A 25,619-nucleotide genomic window follows, 5' to 3' on the forward strand; every position below is an offset into this window, starting at 1 on the left:
TTATGTTTAAGTAGACATTTATACCTGATCATTTATACTTTGTTTTTTCATTTGTTGTATATATATATATATATTATGTCTCATTTTCTCCTATTAGTTTGTCTTCTTGTTTTTAAATTATGACTTTTATTTTTATTGTTTTCATAGATACAACAGAGAAATGCATAATGTCCAGTGAATTTGTTAAAGTTCCTAAGTCGGTCACGCGCAGTGGCTCACGCCTGTAATCTCAGCACTTCTGGAGGCTGAGGCATGTGGATCACGAGGTCAGGAGTTGGAGACCAGCCTGACCAACATGGTGAAACCCTGTCTCTACTAAAAATACAAAAATTAGCCGGGCATGGTGGCACGCGGCTGTAATCCCTGCTACTCAAGAGGCTGAGGGAGGAGAATTGCTTGAACCTGGGAGACAGAGGTTGCAGTGAGCCGAGATCATGCCACTGCACTCCAGTCTGGGCGACAGAGTGAGTGAGACTCCGTCTCAAAAAAAAAAAAAAAAAGTTGCAAAGTCATACTTACCTTTCTGCTCTTGTCGGACAATTAAGGGGTCTTTGAATACTTCAGCCTTAATAATTTGCTTCCCAACATACATATTGCGGTGCTTATCTAATTTTAAATATCTTTTTGTTTCAACACTTAATTTTTTATTTAGATCTATCCGTATGTTTACAATATATTTTGCTCTTTGTTCATTCTTTGATTTCAGAACTTCAACCTTTCTGAAGCATCTTTTCAGAATTCCTTTTTAGTTTCTTTAGTGGAATTCTGCTGGTGGCATTTTGGTTTTTGTCTGTAAATATTTTATTTAGCCATAGGTTGATGAATATTTTTCATGGTTGAGAATCTCAGAATGGCATTATTATTCTTTTTTTTAAATATTTTTACTTTAGATTTTTTTTATTATTATACTTTAGGTTTTAGGGTACATGGCAGGTTTGTTACATATGTATCCATGTGCCATGTTGTTTTCCTGCACTCATTAACTCGTCATTTAGCATTAGGTAAATCTCCTAATGCTGTCCCTCCCCCCTCCCCCCTCCCCACAACAGTCCCCGGAGTGTGATGTTCCCCTTCCTGTGTCCATGAGTTCTCATTGTTCAATTCCCACCTATGAGTGAGAACATGCAGTGTGTGGTTTTTTGTCCTTGCAATAGTTTACTGAGAATGATGTTTTCCAGTTTCATCCATGTCCCTACAAAGGACATGAACTCATCATTTTTTATGGCTGCATAGTATTCCATGGTGTATATGTGCCACATTTTCTTAATCCAGTCTATCATTGTTGGACATTTGGGTTGGTTCCAAGTCTTTGCTATTGTGAATAGTGCTGCAATAAACATACATGTGCATGTGTCTTTATAGCAGCATGATTTATAGTCCTTTGGGTATATACCCAGTAATGGGATGGCTGGGTCAAATGGTATTTCTAGTTCTAGATCCCTGAGGAATCGCCACACTGACTTCCACAATGGTTGAACTAGTTTACAGCCCCACCAACAGTGTAAAAGTGTTCCTATTTCTCCACATCCTCTCCAGCACCTGTTGTTTCCTGCCTTTTTAATGATGGCCATTCTAACTGGTGTGAGATGGTATCTCACTGTGGTTTTGATTTGCATTTCTCTGATGGCCAGTGATGATGAGCATTTTTTCATGTGTTTTCTGGCTGCATAAATGTCTTCTTTTGAGAAGTGTTTGTTTATGTCCCTCGCCCACTTTTTGATGGGGTTGTTTGTTTTTTTCTTGTAAATTTGTTTGAGTTCATTGTAGATTCTGGATATTAGCCCTTTGTCAGATGAGTAGGTTGCAAAAATTTTCTCCCATTCTGTAGGCTGCCGGTTCACTCTGATGGTAGTTTCTTTTGCTGTGCAGAAGCTCTTTAGTTTGATTAGATCCCATTTGTCAATTTTGGCTTTTTTTGCCATTTCTTTTGGTGTTTTAGACATGAAGTCCTTGCCCACGCCTATGTCCTGAATGGTATTGCCTAGGTTTTCTTGTAGGATTTTAATGGTTTTAGGTCTAACATTTAAGTCTTTAATCCATCTTGAATTAATTTTTGTATAAGGTGTAAGGAAGGGATCCAGTTTCAGCTTTCTACATATGGCTAGCCAGTTTTCCCAGCACCATTTATTAAATAGGGAATCCTTTCCCCATTTCTTGTTTTTGTCAGGTTTGTCAAAGATCAGATAGTTGTAGATATGCGGCGTCATTTCTGAGGGCTCTGTTCTGTTCCATTGATCTATGTCTCTGTTGTGGTACCAGTACCATGCTGTTTTGGTTACTGTAGCCTTGTAGTATAGTTTGAAGTCAGGTAGCATGATGCCTCCAGCTTTGTTCTTTTGGCTTAGGATTGACTTGGTGATGCGGGCTCTTTTTTGGTTCCATATGAACTTTAAAGTCGTTTTTCCCAATTCTGTGAAGAAAGTCATTGGTAGCTTGATGGGGATGGCATTGAATCTGTAAATTACCTTGGGCAGTATAGCCATTTTCACAATATTGATTCTTCCAACCCATGAGCATGGAATGTTCTTCCATTTGTTTGTATCCTCTTGTATTTCATTGAGCAGTGGTTTGTAGTTCTCCTTGAAGAGGTCCTTCACATCCCTTGTAAGTTGGATTCCTAGGTATTTGATTCTCTTTGAAGCAATTGTGAATGGGAGTTCACTCATGATTTGGCTCTCTGTATATTGTTTATTTTACCTTTCACTCTTTCAGATTTCAGTATGATTTAAGGTATTTTGATTTTTCTAGTGCTAATTGAAATATTTTTCCCTTTCTGATTGTTTACTATTTCTCTAGGAGATACATAGGTGTAGGTTTATCTCCACTGTAGCTTGCTTAGCAAGCATTGAATTCTTGAATATGCAGATTATTGTCTTACAAAAATCTAGAGAACTTTCAGCCAAAATACCATCACATATTGTCCCTTCCCAGTTCCCTTCTTCTATGAGAACACTCACTAAACACATGCTACACTTTCTCACTGCATCTTCCATGTCTCTTAATGATTCTGTCCACATTTTGCATTTTTTTAAATTATCTGTAATGCATTCTGAAATATTTATTAACTCTCACCATGGCCATGTCTAATCTGATGAGTTCATTTTTGAGTTTTTAATTTAAAATACTATATTTTTACACAAACTACTTTTCAAATTTGATACATTAATTTTTTTAGTCCCCTAAAAATATGGTTTTTTAAAAAATTTTTTTAAAGCTAATGTGCTTTGTAATCTAACAGTGATATTTCTACTAATGAACCTTTGTGGATCTGTTTGTACTCTTTTTCTGCTTTGCTTTCAAATGGTGGAATATCATTTCCTTGTGTACTTAGATGCCTTTGAATGACAAATATTTATTTTTCTTTGAAAATTATTTTTGTGCACTTTTGAGGATTGTTGGAAAAAAATTTGCCAAAGAGAATTTGAATTTTTTTGTGAGTCTACTAAAGGCACCACCATTCTGGGACCACATTATGTTAATTCTTGGCCTAAAGGTGTTTGGACATATGTTTGGACCGCACAATTAAACAATATTTAAATTAATTGCTGTAAATCATTAATGATTGAGTTTCTTTAAATCTGTCCAATCTCAAGTCATTTTTATTTGCCATTTGCAGGGAATGTAAATGGGACTAATCTGCCTCTGATTCTTCCTTATACTGAGGATATAAATTTTGGTCCTAGCTTTAGGGAGGAGCTCCTGTGTGATGCCCTATCTTGGGAAAAACTATATATTTCTTTACTGTCCTATGTGATGTATGAAAGTAGGAATCTACACTCATTCTTTTTGGTACATGTCCATAGGGCAAAATCAGTTTCAGTGTTTATTTTGTCTGCTCCCTGCATTCCCATGGTTTTGACCTTATATTTTACTTTTTTGTGTGAACATTCCAATGCTTCAATTTTTTCCAGTAATATAATCAACTATATTATAAGAAAGAGAAAAATTTTGATAAAACACAAATTTCATGTTTTCCTACTCTAATTGGCTTTTACATACAGGTAAAATTTATTTCTGCTTTTTTGTTATTTCTGTTTTGGTATTCTCTGTTTGTCTATGTCTCCACATAGCCACAGCTAGGGAATTCTGTACACTCTTGTGCCAACTGCTTTGATAGTAACAAAATATATTTCTCGAACTCCTAGGTATAAAACTCAAATATCCACAATTTAAATTCTTTTTCCATCACTTTTATTATCTTTCCAGTCTCAATGGAAATCAATGCCAATCCAGAAATACAAGCATTATTCTAATGCTTCTCATGCATTACAGATATAAATTAAACTTTCTAGACCTCCTTAAATACTATGATTTTTCACCACTTTTATCTTACCTGTTAAGTTCAACATTTTCTATAATATTAATATATTGTGAAAATGTCCTTACTTTCTTATTTGTCCCAGGCTAAATATTTTGCAGTCTCTACCTCACCCTGTGAAGCATAAACATGGTACATGCTGTACAAATAATACATAGTTCATGTGCTTAGAGATTGCACAATTTTTATTTGGTTGACAATAGCTAATGTTTTCTTCTTCATTTTCTATTTCCTGATTTTTCTTTATTTAGTATATAATACATTATCATAAAAATAAGAACGTTTTACAAACTAAAGCAAAAACAACCCTAGGAATAAAATGCACAAATAAAATATATAAACATACAATTAGATGTACCACGTACCCTTCTAATTTATTTAGACATTTAATTTTAGTACAATTTTAATTAAAGTCTGTGCATTATCTGTCATCGTCTTAGTATTTTTTATATAACAAATTTTATAAATTAAAAAGTCTCAATGTCATTATAAACTATGTTGGCAGGGGATGATCTCCAAGGAATAATTCCTCTCCCAAATTATGCCAATCAGAATTTCACTATATCATAATTCTTTTAATCAGTTTCAGAGGAATAATACATTTCAAAATTGTTCAAGGTACTTGTAGTTCAAGTACATTTTGACAGGTTTAAAACTGTAGACAGTCTGATACAAACATATTCTAATTGACTTAAAAATATATGGGACCTATTTTAAAATCTAGATTTTAAAATGTCCTGTCAACATATACATGTTCTCCTTGTGAAATAATTGCTTTTTATTCTCTGGATAGAATAATTTAATCTTTAAACCTTCAATTCACTGTTAAAAACAAAATATTACATAAGGATATGCTTATAAAAATAATTCACAGCTAGCTTTTCAATTCAGAAATATATATGAAAAATCATCAAGCATCTAATGGATTTCAAGGAGAAATGGGTTAGTAATTTATTCCATATGTCTCAATTTTTCCTAGACACAAGGCTTCCTTTAAAACAATTGTAGGCATTTAAGAAACCATGTAAACTAAAAAGAAGAAATTGTGACACTGCCTGGTTAAGTTTTTTAAAATATTTGGACATGAATCAATATTTTTAACATTTTATCTTAACTTAATTAGACATTGTGAGTTCACCATCTTACTGTCAGTATAGCATCCAAGCTGATTATCACAGACTACAAGTTCAACTGTCAACTTGTTCTGAGAGTTTAAAAAACTAAATGAATGTATTTGTTTGGGTATTCTTAAAGCAGGAGTGAGGACACAGTGAAAGTGAAACAGAAAGGAAGAGAGAGAAAAATAAAACAGGAAAAATAGAAAAGCCAATACCACATGTGTTAAGAGGCAAGTTCTTGTGTTAGATATCTGGGCTTAATTCTGTGGGAAGCTATGTGGAACATGCCTCAGAATTACATCACTGAATCCAGGGAGAATCTTCTTAGTTACCCTCACCTTTTCTTCCCACTTCATGCCCAGTAACAAGCTCCGGTGCTGCAAGAGAAAGTCCTCGGCTAGAAACAGGTGCAAATTCTGGAGATGAGACCTTGGTAGAGAGTTAAAAATGGTTTTCTTCCCAGCAGCTACAGGTAAGGGATAGGGGCTGGGCTATTAATACATCTGCTACAAATCAATATACCCCTTATGCTCCTTCTGGTGATTGACAATGTATTTAAAATATTAGGTGATCAAGAGGGGCTGCAGAAAGGAGGAAACAAATGAACAGCACACCTCTTGGTTTATTTTTATTCATTTCATCAGTTTCAAGGAAAATGCATTGGGGGTTCCTGGCATAGAGAATGTCACAAAGACATGTTTTCAACAGTGGTGCTATCCCTCGGGCAGAGAAGACCCGGAGAAAGCCCAAGTGGCTGCTGGAACAAAGTCAGACACCATGCCACCTGTCCACACTCCTTGGTTCTGCCATCATGCTGAAGATCGGTTTAAAGGACTGGCTTCCCTCCCCCCAAAATTAAAAGAGCACAAACTGAGAAACTGAATGTAAGAGACAGTAGTGAATTACGCTGTTCTCAGGGGTCACCTCAGATTTGGAAGCATTCTTTCAAATTAACCCATCTCAGGCCATATGCAGAGAAGAAAGGTGGTACCTAACTTTTTTTCTTGTCAGCATTTGGTAGGGATGTTTTATTGACCAAATATGTTCCCACAACCTAGTTTTTTGTAACTAACTAAATATAGTAGATTTTTAAATTTTATCATCAAAATCTACAGACAATTTTTTATTAAAATAGACTCCACACCTATGTCCTGCTTTTCTTCTTATTATTAATTACATTGCTGTATAAAAGAACAAGACTTCAGAATCAAGAATATATTGTCTCTTGGCATTGAATTCATACAAGATGCTCTTTCTTTAATGCTGTCTCAAAGGACATATTTTTACCCATTAAAAAGGAAGATTGGAATCTCGTTGTACGCACTGCTCCAACATATTAATAAGTAAAATTAGGAGATAAATGTGGTCAAAGCTATAGAAAGACTTGAGATGTCATCTATAATGATTACTGTATAGCACTCTACAAACAGAAACAGTTAAAAAATAGTTTATATAAATATTTTATAGCATTTCAAATATTTTAGTGCCTGAAGTTTCTCCTCATATAGTTCAGATTATCAATTTGAAGACTTACTCCACTAGTTAATATGTTTTTAGTCTCATTTGAATATTATATAAAAACAATTTTCAGTTAAATGTGTTCTGGTTACATAAAACAGTACAAATTAGTGAGTATTTAATTACATTTTCATATTCCTGTAATGTGTTTAGAAGATTTTCATATTATTACCTATCAATATATGTATGCTTTGTCAACGAAAAATCAAACATATATATCATTGAAATTGAAAATTTTTAAAAGTACTTATTAATTCTATTGAAAAACCACATCCATAGGAACAATTATAATATAATATTGTGAACAGGTAAATATATATCCTATGTCTATTTTATATATAAGCATATATGATTAAAAATATAGTTAAGAATTTTTAAGCCTAGTATTATGAAGTAAAAATTAGTTAACTTCTGATGATTATTTGTTAATTAAGATAAAATTATTTTGATTTGGGTGATTTTAAATAAACAAAAAATATTAAATTACATGACAAAAAGTTCTTTATAAAATGTTTATGATTTTTACATTGGTTTTATCACTTTATTCTACTATTTTATTTTAAGATGACCTGCCTTGTTTAAAATACTGTATTCATCTTAATTAAATCAAGGTGTTTCCATTTGTAAAAAAATTAACAAATGATCTGCTCTATTATACAGTGTGGTTATAAACTGAGTCAGTATCTCAAGATTTGATCCCCATTATCGTCATCTGTGGCCCTATTTGTTTTATAAATGTATTGTCTTTTTCCATGCCTGTCACATCTCTATTGCTCATTCATTTTCCTCTTTGTCCCTTATAGGGAGCATTGCCTATCTCTAGATTAAGCAAAAGTTGCGTCTTAAGAAAGCACAATAACCTGCTCAATCTTTCTCACACAGAGAAATGTTTGTTAAGTAATTGAAGTGTAGATGATGATACAAAGAGCTTGATTAAATTAGATGTCAAAGTACCCTTGTGATTCAGAATATGAATGGTATTTAATTTCTTTGAAATCAATAATTGCTGACTGACATTAATTAATGCCAATATTTCAGAAGTTGTTCTAATTAGTAAAATGTATACAACATGCAAAAGTTTCAGAACTCTGAAGGGCAACATTATTCTATAACTAAGAATTAAGGATTAATTCACATTAATTATTGGGGAGAAATAATTATTAAGAAATAATGACTGAGAAAATGTTTTTATTTTTTATTTAGAAAATTATTTTGTGCATGAGCATTACTGCAAGTTTTTCAAGAAACATAAATTTAAAGGAAACAAAATTATGTGCACAAGATGAATTTAATAACATCTTGATATTTTCCACTATTATAATTTTATTTGGTAAATCTTTAAATGCACATTTCATCTAAAGATAAATGAATCTTGGAAATCCTGTAGGTAAGGGTAAATATTAGGATGCATCCAATTACATTTACACACACACACAATTACGTTTACACCCACATACATGCACACACACTCACTGATACACATATGTATATATATACATGAATTTACTAATTGATTTTAACTAATATTATATTTATAAGAGCCAGTAGGTTTGATATATATTGTTTAACCTGAAAAATATTTATTATATACATGTTTAAAATACACAAAGGAATAAATAGTAATTAAACTAGGCATATGAAACTCTACTAAAATATAAGCTGTGAACATTTTGTGATCATTATAAATTCTTATGCTGAATATTTTTATTTTTATAATATTAAATTAATATGTTCAATACATATGTGTACAATTTTTACTATTTGTTATTTTATTTTTGTCATACAGGGTCATGTCATGCATAATAACATTTCAGTCAAAGATGGATTACATATACAAAAGTGGTCCCATGAGATTATAATACATATTTTTACATACTTTTCTACATTTAAATATGTTCAGATACATAAACTCTTACCACTGTGTTCTAATTGCCAGCAGTATTCAGTACAGTAATGTAGTATGCAGGTTTGTAGCCTAGGAGAGAGAGGCTATACCATATAACCTAGACGTGGTAGGCTGTACAATCTAGGTGTTTGTAATATTCTCTCTGATGTTTGCAAAATGATGAAATTGTCTATGGATGCATCTCGTAGAACATACCCTATCATTCAGTGACGTGTGATTGTACTAGAATGCTCAATCTAAGTTTCAATGCCCTCCATAAAATTGTTGTACTGTGAAATACAAATCTCTCACCCATGGCCTGAATATGTTTGCAAACTAAGCAGATCATGGGAAGGAGAATGTGCTAGCATCACTGGGATGGTTTTCTCATACTGCATTAATAATATCTCTAGACTTCGTGAATATGAGCCACCTGCATAGAGTGAAAGTAGGCATCTCTTTGCTGGGAAATTTATCAAATGGGAGTGTGAAGTGTTTTTAAAAGATACATGTTTGTTTGTAGCCGGTAGGCCTACAGTGGCTCTTGGCAATGGTTGAAGTTGCTAAGATTTGGTGGAAGGAGGCAAAATAAAATGGCCACTTATATGGTATATGGATCACTTGTTTCTGTTGAGTTACAGATTCAGCTGGCTATTTCTCCCAATGTTAGTTATTTGGAGAAAAAAATTTGATGGTAATTTTGGGGTAACAAATACAATATTTGATGAAAGCAAATTTTTTGAGGGTTAGACAAACTACAAGATACTTCAGTCTGCAAAGTCAACACGAGAATTCTGGCCCAAATTGTGCAGAGTTTGGGTCCAGCTGCAAAGTTCAAAGGAAGAGGCCATATAAGACTATTCTCACCTCTGACACCAACTTCCAATTCAGGGGTTTCCCCAGAACACCCTCAGTTTCAAGAATTTACTAGAAAGACTCACAGGACTCATTGAATGCTATTGTACTCATGGTTTATAATAGAGAAAGGGTAGAAATTAGGATCAATCAAAGGAAGAGACATATCATATAAAGTGGAATCTAGGAGGATTTTGAATGTTAAGTTTCCATTGTCTTCAGGACATATTACCTGTTATTGTTGTACAGCAATAAACATGGAGTACTACCAACATGGGGAGCTCACCTGATGCTATGAAGACACTATTTAGAAAATGAAAAGAAAAATGAAAAGATGAGATAAGATGACCTTCCACATTAAGGCACTGGAAAAAATAGCAAACTAAACCTAAAGCAAGCAGAAGGAAGAAAATAAAAATTAGAGAAATTAATAATTTATAATATTAATAATATTTGTTAGTATTGAATAATTGATATTAATTCTTGACATTTTTTAAAGAGAAATATTCATTTCCCAATTTATTCTGTAGAGCCAGTGTTACCTTGATACAAAAATTAGTCCAAATATCATAGAAAAATAAAAACTACTGTAAGTATAAATGCAAAATTCCTTAAAAAATGCTAACAAATCAAATCTAGCAATATATAAAAGAATTATACACTATGACAAAGTGAGATTTATACTAGTAATCCCAGGGTGGTTTAACAGCCCAAAATCCATTACGGTAATACATCTTATCCATAGAATAAGAAACAAGAATTGCATGATCATCTCAATAGATTCAGAAAAGGCATTTAACAAAATCCAAATGCTTTAATGATTAAAAATAAAAATAAAAATAAAAACTCAATGAACCAGGAATAGAAGAGAACTTTCTACACCAGATTCATGGCACCTGTGAAAAGCCAACAGCAAACATTCAACTTAATGGTGAAAGAAAGGATACTTTCCTGTTATGGTCAGAGGTAAGAATAGGGTATATAATTTTACCTCTTCTAGTCAACATTGTACCAAATATTTTATGCAGGACAAATCAGCAAGTAAAGAAATAAGAGTTGCCCTTATTGAACAGGAAGAAATAAAACTTTATTTGCAAATAACGTATTCTTGTATATAGAAAATTTTAAGGAATCCACCGAATGATAGAACTAGTAAATTATTTCAGCAATATTACAGCATACAAGATAAATATACAAAAATCAGTTGCACACATCTACAATGAAAACCCCAAAATGAAATTAAGAAAACACTTCAATTTACAATAGCATCAAAAAATGAAATAATTAATAATTAATCTGGAAAATGTAATACAATATTTTACTCTGAAAATTAAAAATTATTGTTTAAAGAAGATCTAAATAATTAGCAAACATCTTACGGCCATTAATTGGAAGATTTAATATTGTATAATTTACAATTTGAACTACAGATTTGATGAAATCCCTGCAAGTATCCCAACAGACTTCTGTCTAGAAACTGACAAGCTGTTACTGAAATACACATGGTATTGTAAGGGACTCAAAATAGCCAGAATAATCTTGAAAAAAGAAAATATATTAGGATAATTCACACCCGTGTCCTCCAAACCTTACTGCAAAGCATCAATAATCAAGACAACATGATACTGATGAAGGAAAAATATATAGATTGATGGAAGAGAATTGAGAGTCCATATATAAAACTATGTATCTATAGTCAATGGATTCTTACAGTGGTGCCATGTGCAATTAAATGAGGAAGAGACAGTCTTTGAACAAACTTTGGGTCCACAATGTACATGTGAATCACCACTTGCAAAATAATAAATTCAAACGCTTACTCCAAAGCATGCAAAAATATTAACTCAAATGAATTAAAGACATACATGCAAGAGCTAGAATAAAGCATATAGGAAAATCTTCAGGATTTTGGATCTAGCAAGGAAATAGCTATAACACCAAAAACATGAGCAACAAAATAAAAATTAGATATTTAAAATTTCTTAAAAATTAAAGACATTGGTGTGTCAAAGGACAACCAAGCAAGTCAAAAGGCAGCTCAAAAATTGTGAGAAGATATTTGAAAAACACATATCTATATGTCTGTATATATATGTATCTTGAACATAGAAAAATTGTTTTAACTCAGTAACAAATATCCCAACTTAAAACTGATAAAGGATAGGAATAGATATGTTTCCCAAGAAGATACACGAACGGTCAATAATCCCATAAAAAGATACTCAGTAGCATCACTCATCAGGCAATTACAAATCAAAACCACAGTTAGATACTCAATGGCTAGAACTGGCCACTTTGGCAAATAGTTTGATGGCTTCTAAATATATTAAACATAGAATTGTCGTATGACCTAGAAATTTATTCCTAGGCATACACCCAGATTATTGGAAAGAGGTGTTCAAACACAAATTGTACACAAGTATTTTTAGCAGCAGTATTTAAAATAGCCAAAGGCTGAACACAACTCAAACGTCAATAAAAATATTACTGGATAAACAAAATGTTATATCCATGAAACTGAATGTTATAGTTATAAAAAGAAATAAAGTACCAATACATATATGAACCTTGATAGCATTATGCTAACTGAAAGAAGCCAGGAACAAAAGGCCACCTATTATATGATTCTATTTACATGAAAATAGAATAGGAAAATCTATAGAGACAGAAAACAGATTTGTGATTGCTTAGGATTGAGTAGGGAATGGGCGTATAGGAGGTTAACAGCTAAAGAAGGTGGGGTTTCTTTTTGAAGTGATGGAAATGCTCTAAAATTCATTGTGATGATGGCTCCACTTATCTGTGCATATACTAAAAGCCACTGACTTGTACACATTAATGTGTGCACTCTACACTATGTAAATTATATCTCACTAAATCCTTTCAAAAATACACAGAAGAGTAAGGGGTTTTGGAGTGTTGTAGGTGGGAGGCAGTTTGAAATACTGAATAGGTCTCATTGAGTATGTGAGGTTTCAGTAAAGACTTGAGGAAGTTGAATAAGCTGATCAATGGATATATGGAGGGCTATCTTTCCAAGCCAAGAAATTAACTAGAGCCTTGGTCATAAGGCAGCAGCATGTTGGCATGCCCAGAGGACAGTGAGGTGGCCAGGGCCACTGGTAAGATCAAGGGTGAAGATACAAAAGAATTTCGGTGGTTAACACGGGGCAGATCATGATGGGCTTGCAGACCATTGTAAGAATTGTGGCTTTTAGTGTAAATGAAATGGGGAGACAAATCATTATCCCATTATCAATATTTTAATAAATTGGATCCATGAACCAAATCCAATGAGATTAAATCAATTAGTAATAATATGCAAATTTGAATTAAAATTACAAGAATTACTAGCACATTTCAGAACAAGAGAATCATGATTGTTTATCAGCAATAATAAACATTATTTTAATTGTGATCAGCTAATTGTGATTAATTGCAATACATCATGCTTTATAATGTGACTGTCAAAAGGAAAATATGATTGTAATCTTACACTACATCTATCAATGTTTTTGATTCATAAGACTATAGAGTAAGCCCCTAGTTTTCAAAGCCAACTTATGAGGCAGTGACACCTTATGCAAGTTTGCTGCTTTCTGCCACAGTGGTCCTTGGTCAGCTGGCACAAATTGTTTTACAAACACCACTAGGTCTAACAAAAGTTTGGATCACAGTGAACACAGACACACTTTCTTCCCTTCAGAAATACCTATCAATTACTTCCAATACAGAATGAAAAATTGATAAAGAAACTATGTTGATTGTAAAAATGCCAGTTTAGCTTGCATCTACGTGAAAGAAAAATGCCATTTTTGTTACCTTAGATCATTGTTTTACATGAGTTTTGGTATAGCACAACGTTGAACCAAGGGCAAAGAGAGATGAATTAATTAAGTCTTAATATATCAAGAATTTAAAAGAAAAGGAAGGTCATATTTGAAGGTTAGTGACATAGCATTCATCTTCTGTTGTCACCTTTTCCGTCATTCCCTGTATGCCTGATGGACAGCTTTCACTCAGGTTCAGAGAAGAGCATGCAAAGATTAGCTACCAATTAATCTTTATGAAGGGAACTTAATTTCTAGACAGACTGAGCTTATGTTTTAGCAGAAAGTATTTTTAGGAAATGTTTATGTTAGAGTTTGCCCTTCTTGACAAGGTGAGACATAAATGTCTATTTTATAGACATGAATTAAGATGGGAAGATATTTGGGGAAACATTTACTCAAACACTAAATAATAAAGGTATACAAAGGGCAAATTATATTAGATTTCTTTCCCACTTGTTTTCTATGTCTCTTGCAATTCACCTTGATTCCTTTCAGTTTCTGTTTAATGTAGAAACTAGTATTTTCATTATTTTAAGCTTCTAACACAATGAAAGAATTTCTCTTTTTCATGAACTGGATCATAAATGAAAGGTAGGAAGAGTGTCCTATATCATATTTATTGTTAAACAAAACACTGCTCCACGGCTTAAATTCAGTTTAAAAAAGAGAATTTATTGAACATCTAACACATACATAAAAGGCAGTAAAGACAAATGGAAAGAGGGCAGGATATTGAAGTATACAGACTTTAATGCTGAGTTCTGTATCTTACTAAGATACTCCACCTTACAGAGGCTCAATTTCCTCTGATTTAGGAAGGCAATGCTAATGGGTATTGCATAGGTGTAAGTATAAAAATGTTATATTTAAGATAACCCCACAAGCTTGGTATAAGGCAGAAAATAAATAGATGTAACATTAATAAATAGTTTATTACGTTTGTATGCTACCTGCAGACTAGAGGAAGCAAGAAACAGCCACTGTGCTTGATTAGCATTATATTCTAATTTGGAATATAAATAGAAAAGAAAAATGGAAAGCTATGCATAAACACATGCATTAAAATGAATTTTATGTGAACTCTTTCATGAAAATGCTCCTAAGGTATTTTATTTTTTATTGTGGTAAAATACATATAACATAAAATTTACTCTGTTAACCATTTTAAGTGTACAGTTCAGTGGTACTATAGTCATAACATTGTGCAGCCATCCCTACCATCCATCTCCGTAACTCATTTCATCTTGTAAAACTGAAACTCTGTACCCATTAAACAATACTTCCCCATTTGTTCCTCCCCCCAGCTTCTGGCAACTATCATTGTACTATCTCTATGATTCTGTTCACTTTAAGTCCCTTATACAAATGGAATTATACTGTATTTATCCTTCGCTGACTAACTTACTTCACTTGGCATAATATCCTCAAGTTTCCTCCAAGTTGCAACATATGTCAGAATATTTCCCTCATGTTTAAGGCTGAATAATATTCCATTGTATGTATACATCATATTTTGCTTATCCATTCATCTGTTGTTGGACACTTCAATTGCTTCTACGTTTTAGCTGCTGTCAATAATGCTGCTGCAAACATGGGTGTGCAAACATTTTTTCAAGACTCTGCTTTCAATTCTTTTGCTATCCTGAGATGTGGCACTGCTGGATCATATGGCAATACCATTTTGAGTTTTTGAGGAACTACCATACTCTTTTCCACAGTAAACATAGCGTTTGGCATTCCCTCCAATACTGCAAAAGGAATCGCCACATCCTTGCCTGTGGATTTCATTCACAAGTCCTGTGGCTCTCTCTACATCCTGGCCACCAAGTGTTATTTCCTGTTTATATATATGACATCAAAGGTTCAGGAAGTAATGAACTATTGGAAGGATAAACATGTAGAAATATAGAGGTAAATACTGACTACATAAAACCGTAAGAATAATAATTTTGGATGATCTATCTATTATATACCTATTTATCTAACATCTATCTGTTCCTCCATCTGTAATTAAAATATATTACAGTTAGAGAAGAGAGAAAAAGTAGGAATACATGAATTTAAAGTTTTAATTATTCTTAGATTGTCCCACAGCATCATTATATGAAAGAAAATTTATAGGTCAATATCTCAGCTATAAATGTAACATTCTTAAAGTATTCAAATACATTGAATGACAGCATGAATAATATATTACAATCCATTCAAGTTTATTTTATTCCAGAACACAAAAATACAAATTTTATTTTCAATTTAAAAAAAAACAGAAATCGATACATATGATTGATGTATATACACATTTAATGTATTTTTAAATATACATTTTTAAAAATTAGAAATTTTTCTAAGACAAATACTTATAATAAAATGTCACTGAAAATAGTGTTATTAGCTAATACCTTCCTAATGACTGTGGTGTTACATAAGAAACCAAAATTAAAATTTCAGATAAACTTAGAAACTAAAAATTTTAAAAATATTATTCTGTTCTCCATATGTTCATATTTAATAATATTATTTCTTGTTTTCATTATTCTTCAGTGTTGCTCTACTAAAATTTAACATACAATTCTCACTTTTGATTTTTGTTCTTATTACTCAAAATTGTATACATTTTCTCATGCTCTTAATTTAGTTATGCTACTTTGTTGTACTCTTGGAATTTTCACATTTGTGTTCACTCTCTTTTGAGTTCCCATATTATCAAATAAGCTTTTTTCCCTCTTTTTAATTTGAAGGTTCATCTTCTCATAATTATTTTGTCCACTCCGTTTCTTTTTATTCTCACTTAAGTGCCTCTTATCTGGCTTCTTTTCATTTATAAGGTTTCTTTTCATCTTAAGCCAGTCTTTTATTTATATTTTGAATCTGTTTCATAGAGGACATGCTTCCCTGAATTTTATGGAAGAGGCCAAAAGGTTTGTTCAAGTGTTTACCTGATACATCGGATTAAATTATCTAATGTACACACTCTTAATTTAAGTCTAGAGGTGACTGTCTACTCTTGATTTTGTATAGTAGTATTTTTCTTACCATCCAAGTCCATCTTCATCTATTTGTATATGATCAATAAAAATACATTTGTCCAGAACCTTGCTTTGGCGGAGTTACTTCTTTCTAAGTAGTAGAGGTAGCAGTTGAGATATGAGCTGGATTCTGGGTCAGTTTAGAGGACGGGGCGACATTCCTCCTTTTGGTCGGTATGACTGAATGAATGCAGTTCTTGCTGTCTTGCTCCTCTCCTTAACACTTTGAAGCATTGCAGCAGATGAGAAGGAATAATCTTGATCTGCCATTCAGGTGGAACACATGTTCTCTCCAACCACACCCATATGTTGTACTCACACTCGGCCAGAAGGTATCCTGTCAATGATACGGAGATATATCTATCTATGTTATAAGATAGACACCTACTTTGGTTTATGCTCTCTGGCTTCCCTTAAATTATCTCCTTAAAGTGAACATCAAAAGAGAGCTTGGTGATGGCAGTGTTATAAAATCCTCAAAATGCAGCACCCACACCCAGAGGAATTGTGGATTCTGGGATTCTAATTCAGATACCAAACTATATAAAAAGGAAATTGGTTATTGAGGGTTGCTAGGCTGTTTGTTGAGCATATTTGCTCTTTTCATGACTTTGAAATTATTTTAAAAATCTAACCTTTTGCTCAGTGTGCTGCAAGATGATTTGATTTTAATGCATAAGCACTAATTCTCCCCTAAGATTTGTGCAACTTATTTGCTCTGACAAGCCATAGCCAGCAACTCACTTCACAGCAATTTATAGCATTTCCACGATAAGTTGAATTATTTTTAACTAGACTCTCTTTGCCTTAATAAAAATATGAAGAAGCAATATATTTGCTGTAATTAGGTTCAAAATTGGCAATCTCTCTCCTGGAAAGAATAATAAAACTTTTCAGCTGCCTAATATGCATCTATAGACACACACACACACACACATACACACACACAAACACTATTCATAATATTTAAAGCACATTCTGTTTTATGATTCATTTGTCTAGCACAAAATAAAATGATCTCAGTATGTGTCAAGTACCAATTTTTTTGTATGGCCAATTATAGATATTTTATTTTTTAAAGATTAGAGTGTTCTTGATGCTCTTTATATTTCTTTGTCAATGGACAAAACATTGGCAAATATGTAGGGTTTTCCACATAAGAACATTATTAACATCAAAATAGAAATCTGGTGGTAGCAATAATGATTAGGAACACAGAATCTCTACTCAACGTTCTAGTTCTGCCATACCATAATTTTGTGATCTCAGGAAATATCTCTCCATGTTGTCATCTCTATGTATAGTTCTGTCATTTTTCAATAAGAGCTTGTTTCTTGATTATGAAGTACTAGTTACTATAACCATTATTTTGAGCTTCATGTAAATCAAGAACACATGGACTCCATTTGCAAAACATTGAAAATGTAGTTAGGGATTGGGGGCATAAAGCAACATTTAAAATATGTAAAGACAATGAGTAAGCAACAAAGTGTCCAATTTTTTAGGGGAAAGATGCATACGTTAGGAAAAGACAGGATTAGTTAACAGAGAATTTGAATGATAACTGGTCAATTGGTGTAATTTACAATTGCAAATAATACAAATGAAGTTTGCTTTTTTAAGGAGAAAAGGAGTTATTTAGAATGGGTCAACCCATTGGGGAAGCAATGCCCAAAACCATGTGAGCAAATGCTCTGTAGAGCGCACCCCTGCAATGCTGCCATTGTGAGGCCAAGTCTCTCCTTGTCTTAGTATTGAGCCCTCCATTCTGCCTCCATCTTTGCCACTGTAGCTGCCACAAAATGATCCCTCAACCACCACTGCCAAGGAGCAAAGAAAGAATTCTGTCCTTCCGTGCTCTCAGATCAATTTCCAACATCAGGTGAGCCTTTGATGGGCACTATTCAGTTCCCATATCCATGAAATAGATGCAGTAAAAACATAGAAATTGCCTATGTGTTTCCTAATAAGACACATATGGAAGCCTGTTTTCCCACAACAGGAAGGGGTTTGCACGATTGGTATTCAAAGGAATAATATTCCCTGTAAACCATACTTTGCCCATATGAAGAAAAGCAATAAGGATTATTTAGTAAATACACATGGAAACTCATCCAGCGTTGGCTGATGAGAAGCTGGTTAACAAGGGCGTCTGCCTTCAGTTAGGACAAGGTCTGTGCTTCCCACTGGTTTTCGCCACAGCAGGGGGGATGCAAACTTCCCTTTCCTCCCCTGCGTCTACCCTCAAATGGCCCAGAGGTCTTCAGGTGCTAGAATTTCTCAATTAATGCTGCACAAAATAACAGGCAGCCTTGACCGTCACAGTCTGTTCTCATGAAGCTAGTCTCTGCACACTACATAAAAGAGGAGAGTAAGAACAAGGGTGTTTAACGCTACCCTAGCTCAAACATGTTTCTCTCTGTAGGATGCCAAGAACCTGGGAACCAGTGCATATGCTGCTTTCCCTTCCTGGATTCTAGCCCAGACAAAAGATGCAAGGGGCATTTCTTCAGAGGCCTTGAGTTTCACTACACAATGACCCAGGCTCTACACGCACCCTCTTTATATATTTCTACCTTGAAGAAAATTTTTATATAATATTAATAATATATATTTTTATATAATAAACACATGTTTATCTATTTTATATATATATATAGATACACACAGATATAGATATCTAGTCAGCCTTTTTTAAGGCTGAGCTGATTGTGGTGCCTCAAAACTATAATCCCAGCACTTTTGGAGGCCAAGGTGGTCAGATCTCTTGAGTCCAGGAGTTGGAGATCAGCCATGTCAACATGGTGTAACCCCATGTCTACAAAATTTAGCTAGTATGGTGTCATGCACCTGCAGTCCCTCCTGCTAGAGAAGCTGAGGTGGGAGAATCGCTTGAGCACAGTATGTGAAGGCATCAGTGAGCTCTGATCACATCACTGCACTCCATCTTGGGTGACAAAGTGAGACCATCTCTCAAAAAATAAAAATAAAAATAAAAAGGCTACCACCATACTCACAGATAAGTGTGTCAAGTATATTTGCAGCTATCTTTCCTATATTCTATTTTGTAAAAAAAAAAAATTGCAAAGAACTGTTCTCATTCTAGATTTTGTACTACTTAGACATATAGCAGAAGAGCTATAATCATGTGTGTTATGTGTACTCTATAGACCAGATAGTGGAAACAGATATCAATGCTTTTTAAAAGTATATAAGGTAATTAGAACTATTTTAAAATACCTGTAGGTATATATGTATGTAATTGAACTATCAAATGCAAGTAAGATTATTTCCTTAGAGTGTGAAATCCACTCAATTTATTAAAATATTTTCTAATATCTATTACAATATTTCTTAATTAGCTAACATAAGAGGAGGTTTAAGACATTTATTTACATGTAGTTACCAGATTCAAACTCGATTCCACTATTTTCAGAAATCATACTCTGAGACGTCCTTTCTTTAACTATGTTTCTGCCTATATTAAAAACAGATATGTCAATTTTGCTAATCATGCTGTTCCAGACCTCCACATCCTGATTATTTTTGTTTGTTCTACCAGTCATTCAGAGACTTACTTATATTCAAATTTCTCTCTAGGTTTAACATTTTTGTATGTCTTCTTGTGGTTTTGTCAATTTTTGCTGTATATAATTTAAGGCATTTTATTGACATATATCATACATCCAGTAAAGTACTATGATTAAATATGGACAACTTGATTAATGAAACACATTTATTTGCTTATAACCATATATGAAAATAGAACATTACTAAAAATAGTGATACTTCTCCTGCCCCTTTCCAAACACTAACCCTCATCCTCAATAGTAACAGATTTTTTTTAATCGTAGAGTAATTTGGTCTATATTCAAATTTTTATTAAATAAATCAGAGTATATACTCTAAGGCTGTGTTTATTTCATTGTTATTTTGCTTATAGTATTTATCTGCTAATGGACATGGTACATTAAAGATGGCTACATATACATTTTTTAATTAATAGATTTTTTGAGCACTTTGTGGCTCGTGCCTCTAATCCTATCACTTTGGGAGGCTGAGGTGCCTGGATCATGAGGTCAGGAGATCCAGACCATCCTGGCCAACATGGTGAAACCCCTTCTCTAGTAAAATACAAAAAATTAGCTGGTCCTGGTGGCATGCTCCTGTAATCCTAGCTACCTGGGAGGCTGAGGCAGGGGAATTGCTTGAACCCGGGAGGCAGAGGTTGCAGTGAGCTGAGATCTCACCACTGCACTCCAGCCTGGTGATGGAGCAAGACTTCATACCAAAAAAGAAAAACGAAAAACAAAAAACAAAAAACAAAAAAAAAGAAAAAAACACTTTAGATTTAAAGGAAAATTGACCAGAAAGTACTAAAAATTTCCACATACTCCCACGTGGCTTCCTGTTTCTGCTAATACTAACATCTCTCACTAGTATAGTGCGTTTATTACAATAGATGACTCACTGAATTATAATTAATTAAAGTCCATAGTCTACATTAGAGTTCATTCTTTGTGTTGTACACTCTACAGATTTTGACAAAGGCATATATAATATCATGTCTCCACCATTACAGTATCATACAGAATAGTTTTACTGTCCTAAAAATCTCCCATATTCTACCTGCTCACCCGCCCTCCCCCTTAACCTTGATCATTATACGGTCTCCAGAGCTTTGCTTCCTCAAGAATATCATATAGTTGAAATCATACAGTGTTCTTATGGTTTGATAATTCTTCTTTTTTTGTTGTTGTTGACAGTCTTGCTCTGTCACCCAGGCTGCAGTGCAGTGGCATGATGCCCACTGACTGCAACCACCACCTCCCATGTTCAAGAAATTCTCCTGCCTCAGCCTCCCAAGTAGCTGGTGTTACAAGCGCCCACCACTACACTCAGCTAACTTTTGTATTTTTAGTAGAGACAGGGTTTCACCACGTTGGCCAGGCTGGTCTCAAACTCCTGACCTCAGGTGATCTCCTCGCCTCAGCCTCCTAAAGTGCTGGAATTACAGGCATGAACCACTGTGCCCGCCTGATAGTTTGTTTTTATTGCTAAATAATACTCCATTGTATGGATGCGCTATAGTTTGTTTACTCACCTATTCAAGGACACCTTGGTTATTTCCAAATTTTGTATTATAAAGAAAGATGCTGTAAATATTCATGTGCAGGTTGTTTTGTGGACATGTTTTTAAGTCATTTTAGCAAATGCCTTGGAGCATGACTGCTGGATAGTATGGTAAGAGTACGTTTTTTTATAAGAAACTACCAAATTGTCCTCCAAACTGGCCGTACCATTTTGCATTCCCACCAGCAATGAATGAGAGTTCCTGTTATTCTACATCCTCACCAGTCATTTCAATAAAAGTGTGGTGGTAACTTATTGCTGCTGTAATTTGCAATTTCCTAATGACATAGGCTGTTGAACATTTTTATATACATATTTTCCGTCTGTATGTCTTATTTGGTGAGGTGTCTGGTCAGATGTTTTTGCTAATTTTTCAAATGAGTGGTTTTCCTGATGCTGAATTTTAAATATCTGTGTATATTTTGGGTGCCAATCCTCTATCAGATATTTGTTTTGTAAATATTTTCTTTCTGTCTGTGGCTTGTCCTTTTATTTTCTTAACAGTGTCTGTTGTAGAGAAGAAAGTGCATACACTTTGGCACTCCTTTTACGGAAAGATAATCAGTTTCCTTTCCCTTTGAATTTGCATGGGCTCTGCGGCTTTTTTGACCAATAGAATACAGGAAAGTGAAGCTGGGCTTTTTCACAAGAAGCTTTGGTCCCAGACATTGAGACAGGCAGCGTTCACTTCCAGTCCTTTAAGACACTCATCTGAGGGTCCTGAATTGTCACCTAAGACCTCTGATGATGCTATGATGTGACCACTGTGCTATAGAGGTTATGTGTAGGAATGCGGGTCAACAGTGCCAGCTGATTCAGCCTTCCAGTCATCACTACGAATGGAACATGGGAATGAAGCCATGTTATCTTTCCCAGAATGGCCCTTCTTTCTCCCAACTGGGTATTACATAGTGACCTCAGCTGGCAGTGCATGCTTGGAGCAGAATAATTGCCCAGCTGGTCCCATACTAAATTCTTGACCCACAAAATCTTGAGATAAAGTGGTTGTTGCTTTAGCAAGCTTGTCCAACCCACCTTATTTTGTTGTTGTTGTTGTTGTTGTTTTGTTTTGTTTTAGGCTTTTAGCAGCCTGAAGACATGGTTTTTAGCTTCTGTCTCTAGTGATAACCGGAAAAGAGGGATGAGGAAGGGGCTTTATTGGCCCAACCAGAAACACAAACTGAGAGCCCATGACTGTATTCTCTCCCTTGGACACCCTTGCAAGGTAGTCAGTTTTGTACTGGTTACTTATGCAGTGATGGATAACCAGAGAGATGGATATTGGGGCCATTTCCAGTTAGAGGGGGACTTGTATACTGTGTGTGTGTGTGTGTGTGTGTGTGTGTGTGTATACATCACAGTCATTCAGTATGGGTATATTATGCCAAATATTTGTCCCAAGTGGTATTGAGGTATAAGGCAGGACTAGACTCGAGAGGTGGGGCTCAGACACTGGACCAGATGGAGGACTAGCTAAAACAGGGTCAGGATAGAAGGAGCTTTCCATCAGACACACCCATCAGTGTGCCATGTCAATTTACTGTTGCCATGGCAACTCCCAGGAGTACCGCCCCTTTCCATGGCAATGACCCAACGACCCAAAAGTTACTGCCCCTTCCCTAGAAATTTCTGCATAAACTGCCCCTTAGTCTGCATGCAATTGAAAGTGGGTGTAAATTATAAGAGCAAAACTGCCCTAAACTGCTACTCTCAGCCTACAGGGTAGCCCTGCTCTGAGGGAGCAGTCACAGAGTTGTAACACTGCCACTTTAATAAAACTGTTTTCTTCTACCTCTTAAGAACCATTACAGGCTAGGCTCCATTTGGGGGCTCACCTGCAAATATATTCCTTGCTACCAGCAATATACTTAATAGGAAAGATCCAGTTGATTTATATCCTTGTCAAGGGTTAGTGTGTGTGTATATATATGTGTATATATATATATATATATATATATATATGTATATATATATATATATATATATATATGTATATGTATATATATATATATATATATATACACTTACAGCATGGTGGCCACATCATAGCATCATCAGAGGTCATATATACACACACACACACACACACACACACACACACTTTTTAAAATATTAGTCATTATGTAGTGAATGAGTAGCAATTTCATTTCATGGTGATTTTGTTTTTCATTTCCTTATTTCTGACTGGGTGGAACACCTTCCACGGGGAATTTGGATATGTTTCTTATGGAGTACATGTGAACATCTTCCTATTTATTTGTAATATGAAGTCTTTTACCTGAAATGGCACACTAGACAATTTGGAAGAATCCTCCTGCTCAAAAAATCTGATATATGGATCTTTTAAAAATATATATTTGAAGACATAATGCTGACATGGCAATGAAGAATGACAAATCCCAGGTCACAAGGAAAAGAATCACAAAGAGAAGAGGTCAGAATTGAGGACTAAATGTTTCCTGGGATCATTTTTACATGTTTGCTTTGAGATGGCAGACACCCTGAGAATAGCTTTAAACAAAAGCATAAACAGGGGAGGCGATGGGCAGGGGAGGACAGGATTAAAAGCCCTGCCGAAGAGAAGGAAGCATTGGTAATTCCCCCAAGCCTTACTTTGTATTAATTAGCTAGTCTTTTATGAGGGTAAGCAGCAAATAGCCCACCTTTTGTAGGGGCTAAAAAATTAGCTTTGAATCATCTCAATCCTTGATTAGTGGGAGAGGAACAATGAACTGAAGCTTTGTGTCTGGTAAAAAGCAAACAGGAGGGAAATCAAATCAATCTAAGCCTCAAATGACATCTGAAAGCATTCATAATAAATAGATGGCATACCATTGGAAAATATCCAGGCAAAAGAAGAGCTAACACAATATGACTAGAAATAAAGAAAAGGGATAAACATTAGTTATAAACACACATAACTTTGCATGAATAGCAAATTTGTTAAAACTGACTTCAATAACTCTTATTATAGTCAAATAAATAAAAGATTGAGAACTTCAGCAAATACATTTTTAAGTATTACATGTGAAAAAGGAAAAGAATTCAATTTTTAGAACTGAAAAATAAAATAGTGAAAATTTAGATATATATTTGATGTACTTTGAAGACATACTAGAAAATGAAGTGTGAAATATAACAAGTCAGAATAAAGCATTCAGTTTAGTGCACAGAAGGACAAAAGAAATGAAAATTTAGAAATATTACAGTAGAGAGATAAAAAGTAGAAAAAGGTCATTTAAAAAATGTAAAGGATACAGTAATAATCTAACACATTGAAATCTAAGAAGAAGAAAACAGCTGGTCTGAACGGCATTTTAAGTGGCAATGTTAGAGGTTTTATCAAAATTGACCAACAATATTAAACCACAGGTTCAGGAGGCTTTGCAAACCAAAGGAAAACACACACAGAGGACACATCTAGAAACACAATGGGACAATTTCTGAAAAGTAAAAGAAAAATGTAAAGAGCACTTGACGAAAAAATTGAGCTAACTACAAAGAGAAAGAGTTGACTGGCAACAACCTTCTCAAATTAAACAATGAAAGCCAACAAGTGAGGTATTGATATGTTTCAAGTCCTGAAATAAAATAAGTGCTAACCTAGAACTCTCTACTTGGTGGACATATCCATCAAAAGCAAAGATACAATAAAGAATTTCTGTCAAGCAGACCCACAGGAAAGGAAATACTAAAGATTCTTCTTCAGGTAGAAGAGCAATGATCCCTGATGAAAGTTTGCAGTTAGAAGAACGATTTTTTTAAATGAAAGAAATAAACATGGAGAGAAATTTAATTAGATATCGACTGTAAAACAGAATGCTATCTCATAAAGTTTAAAATGTATCTTCCATACAATAGCAGAAGCATGCAAGTTGTGAGTTGGATAAATTAATTTAAAAATATTGTCAAGTACTTTTTTTGCAAATAGAC

The sequence above is a fragment of the Nomascus leucogenys genome, chromosome 17 (genome assembly GCF_006542625.1).
Source record: "Nomascus leucogenys isolate Asia chromosome 17, Asia_NLE_v1, whole genome shotgun sequence".
Classification (NCBI taxonomy): domain Eukaryota; kingdom Metazoa; phylum Chordata; class Mammalia; order Primates; family Hylobatidae; genus Nomascus; species Nomascus leucogenys.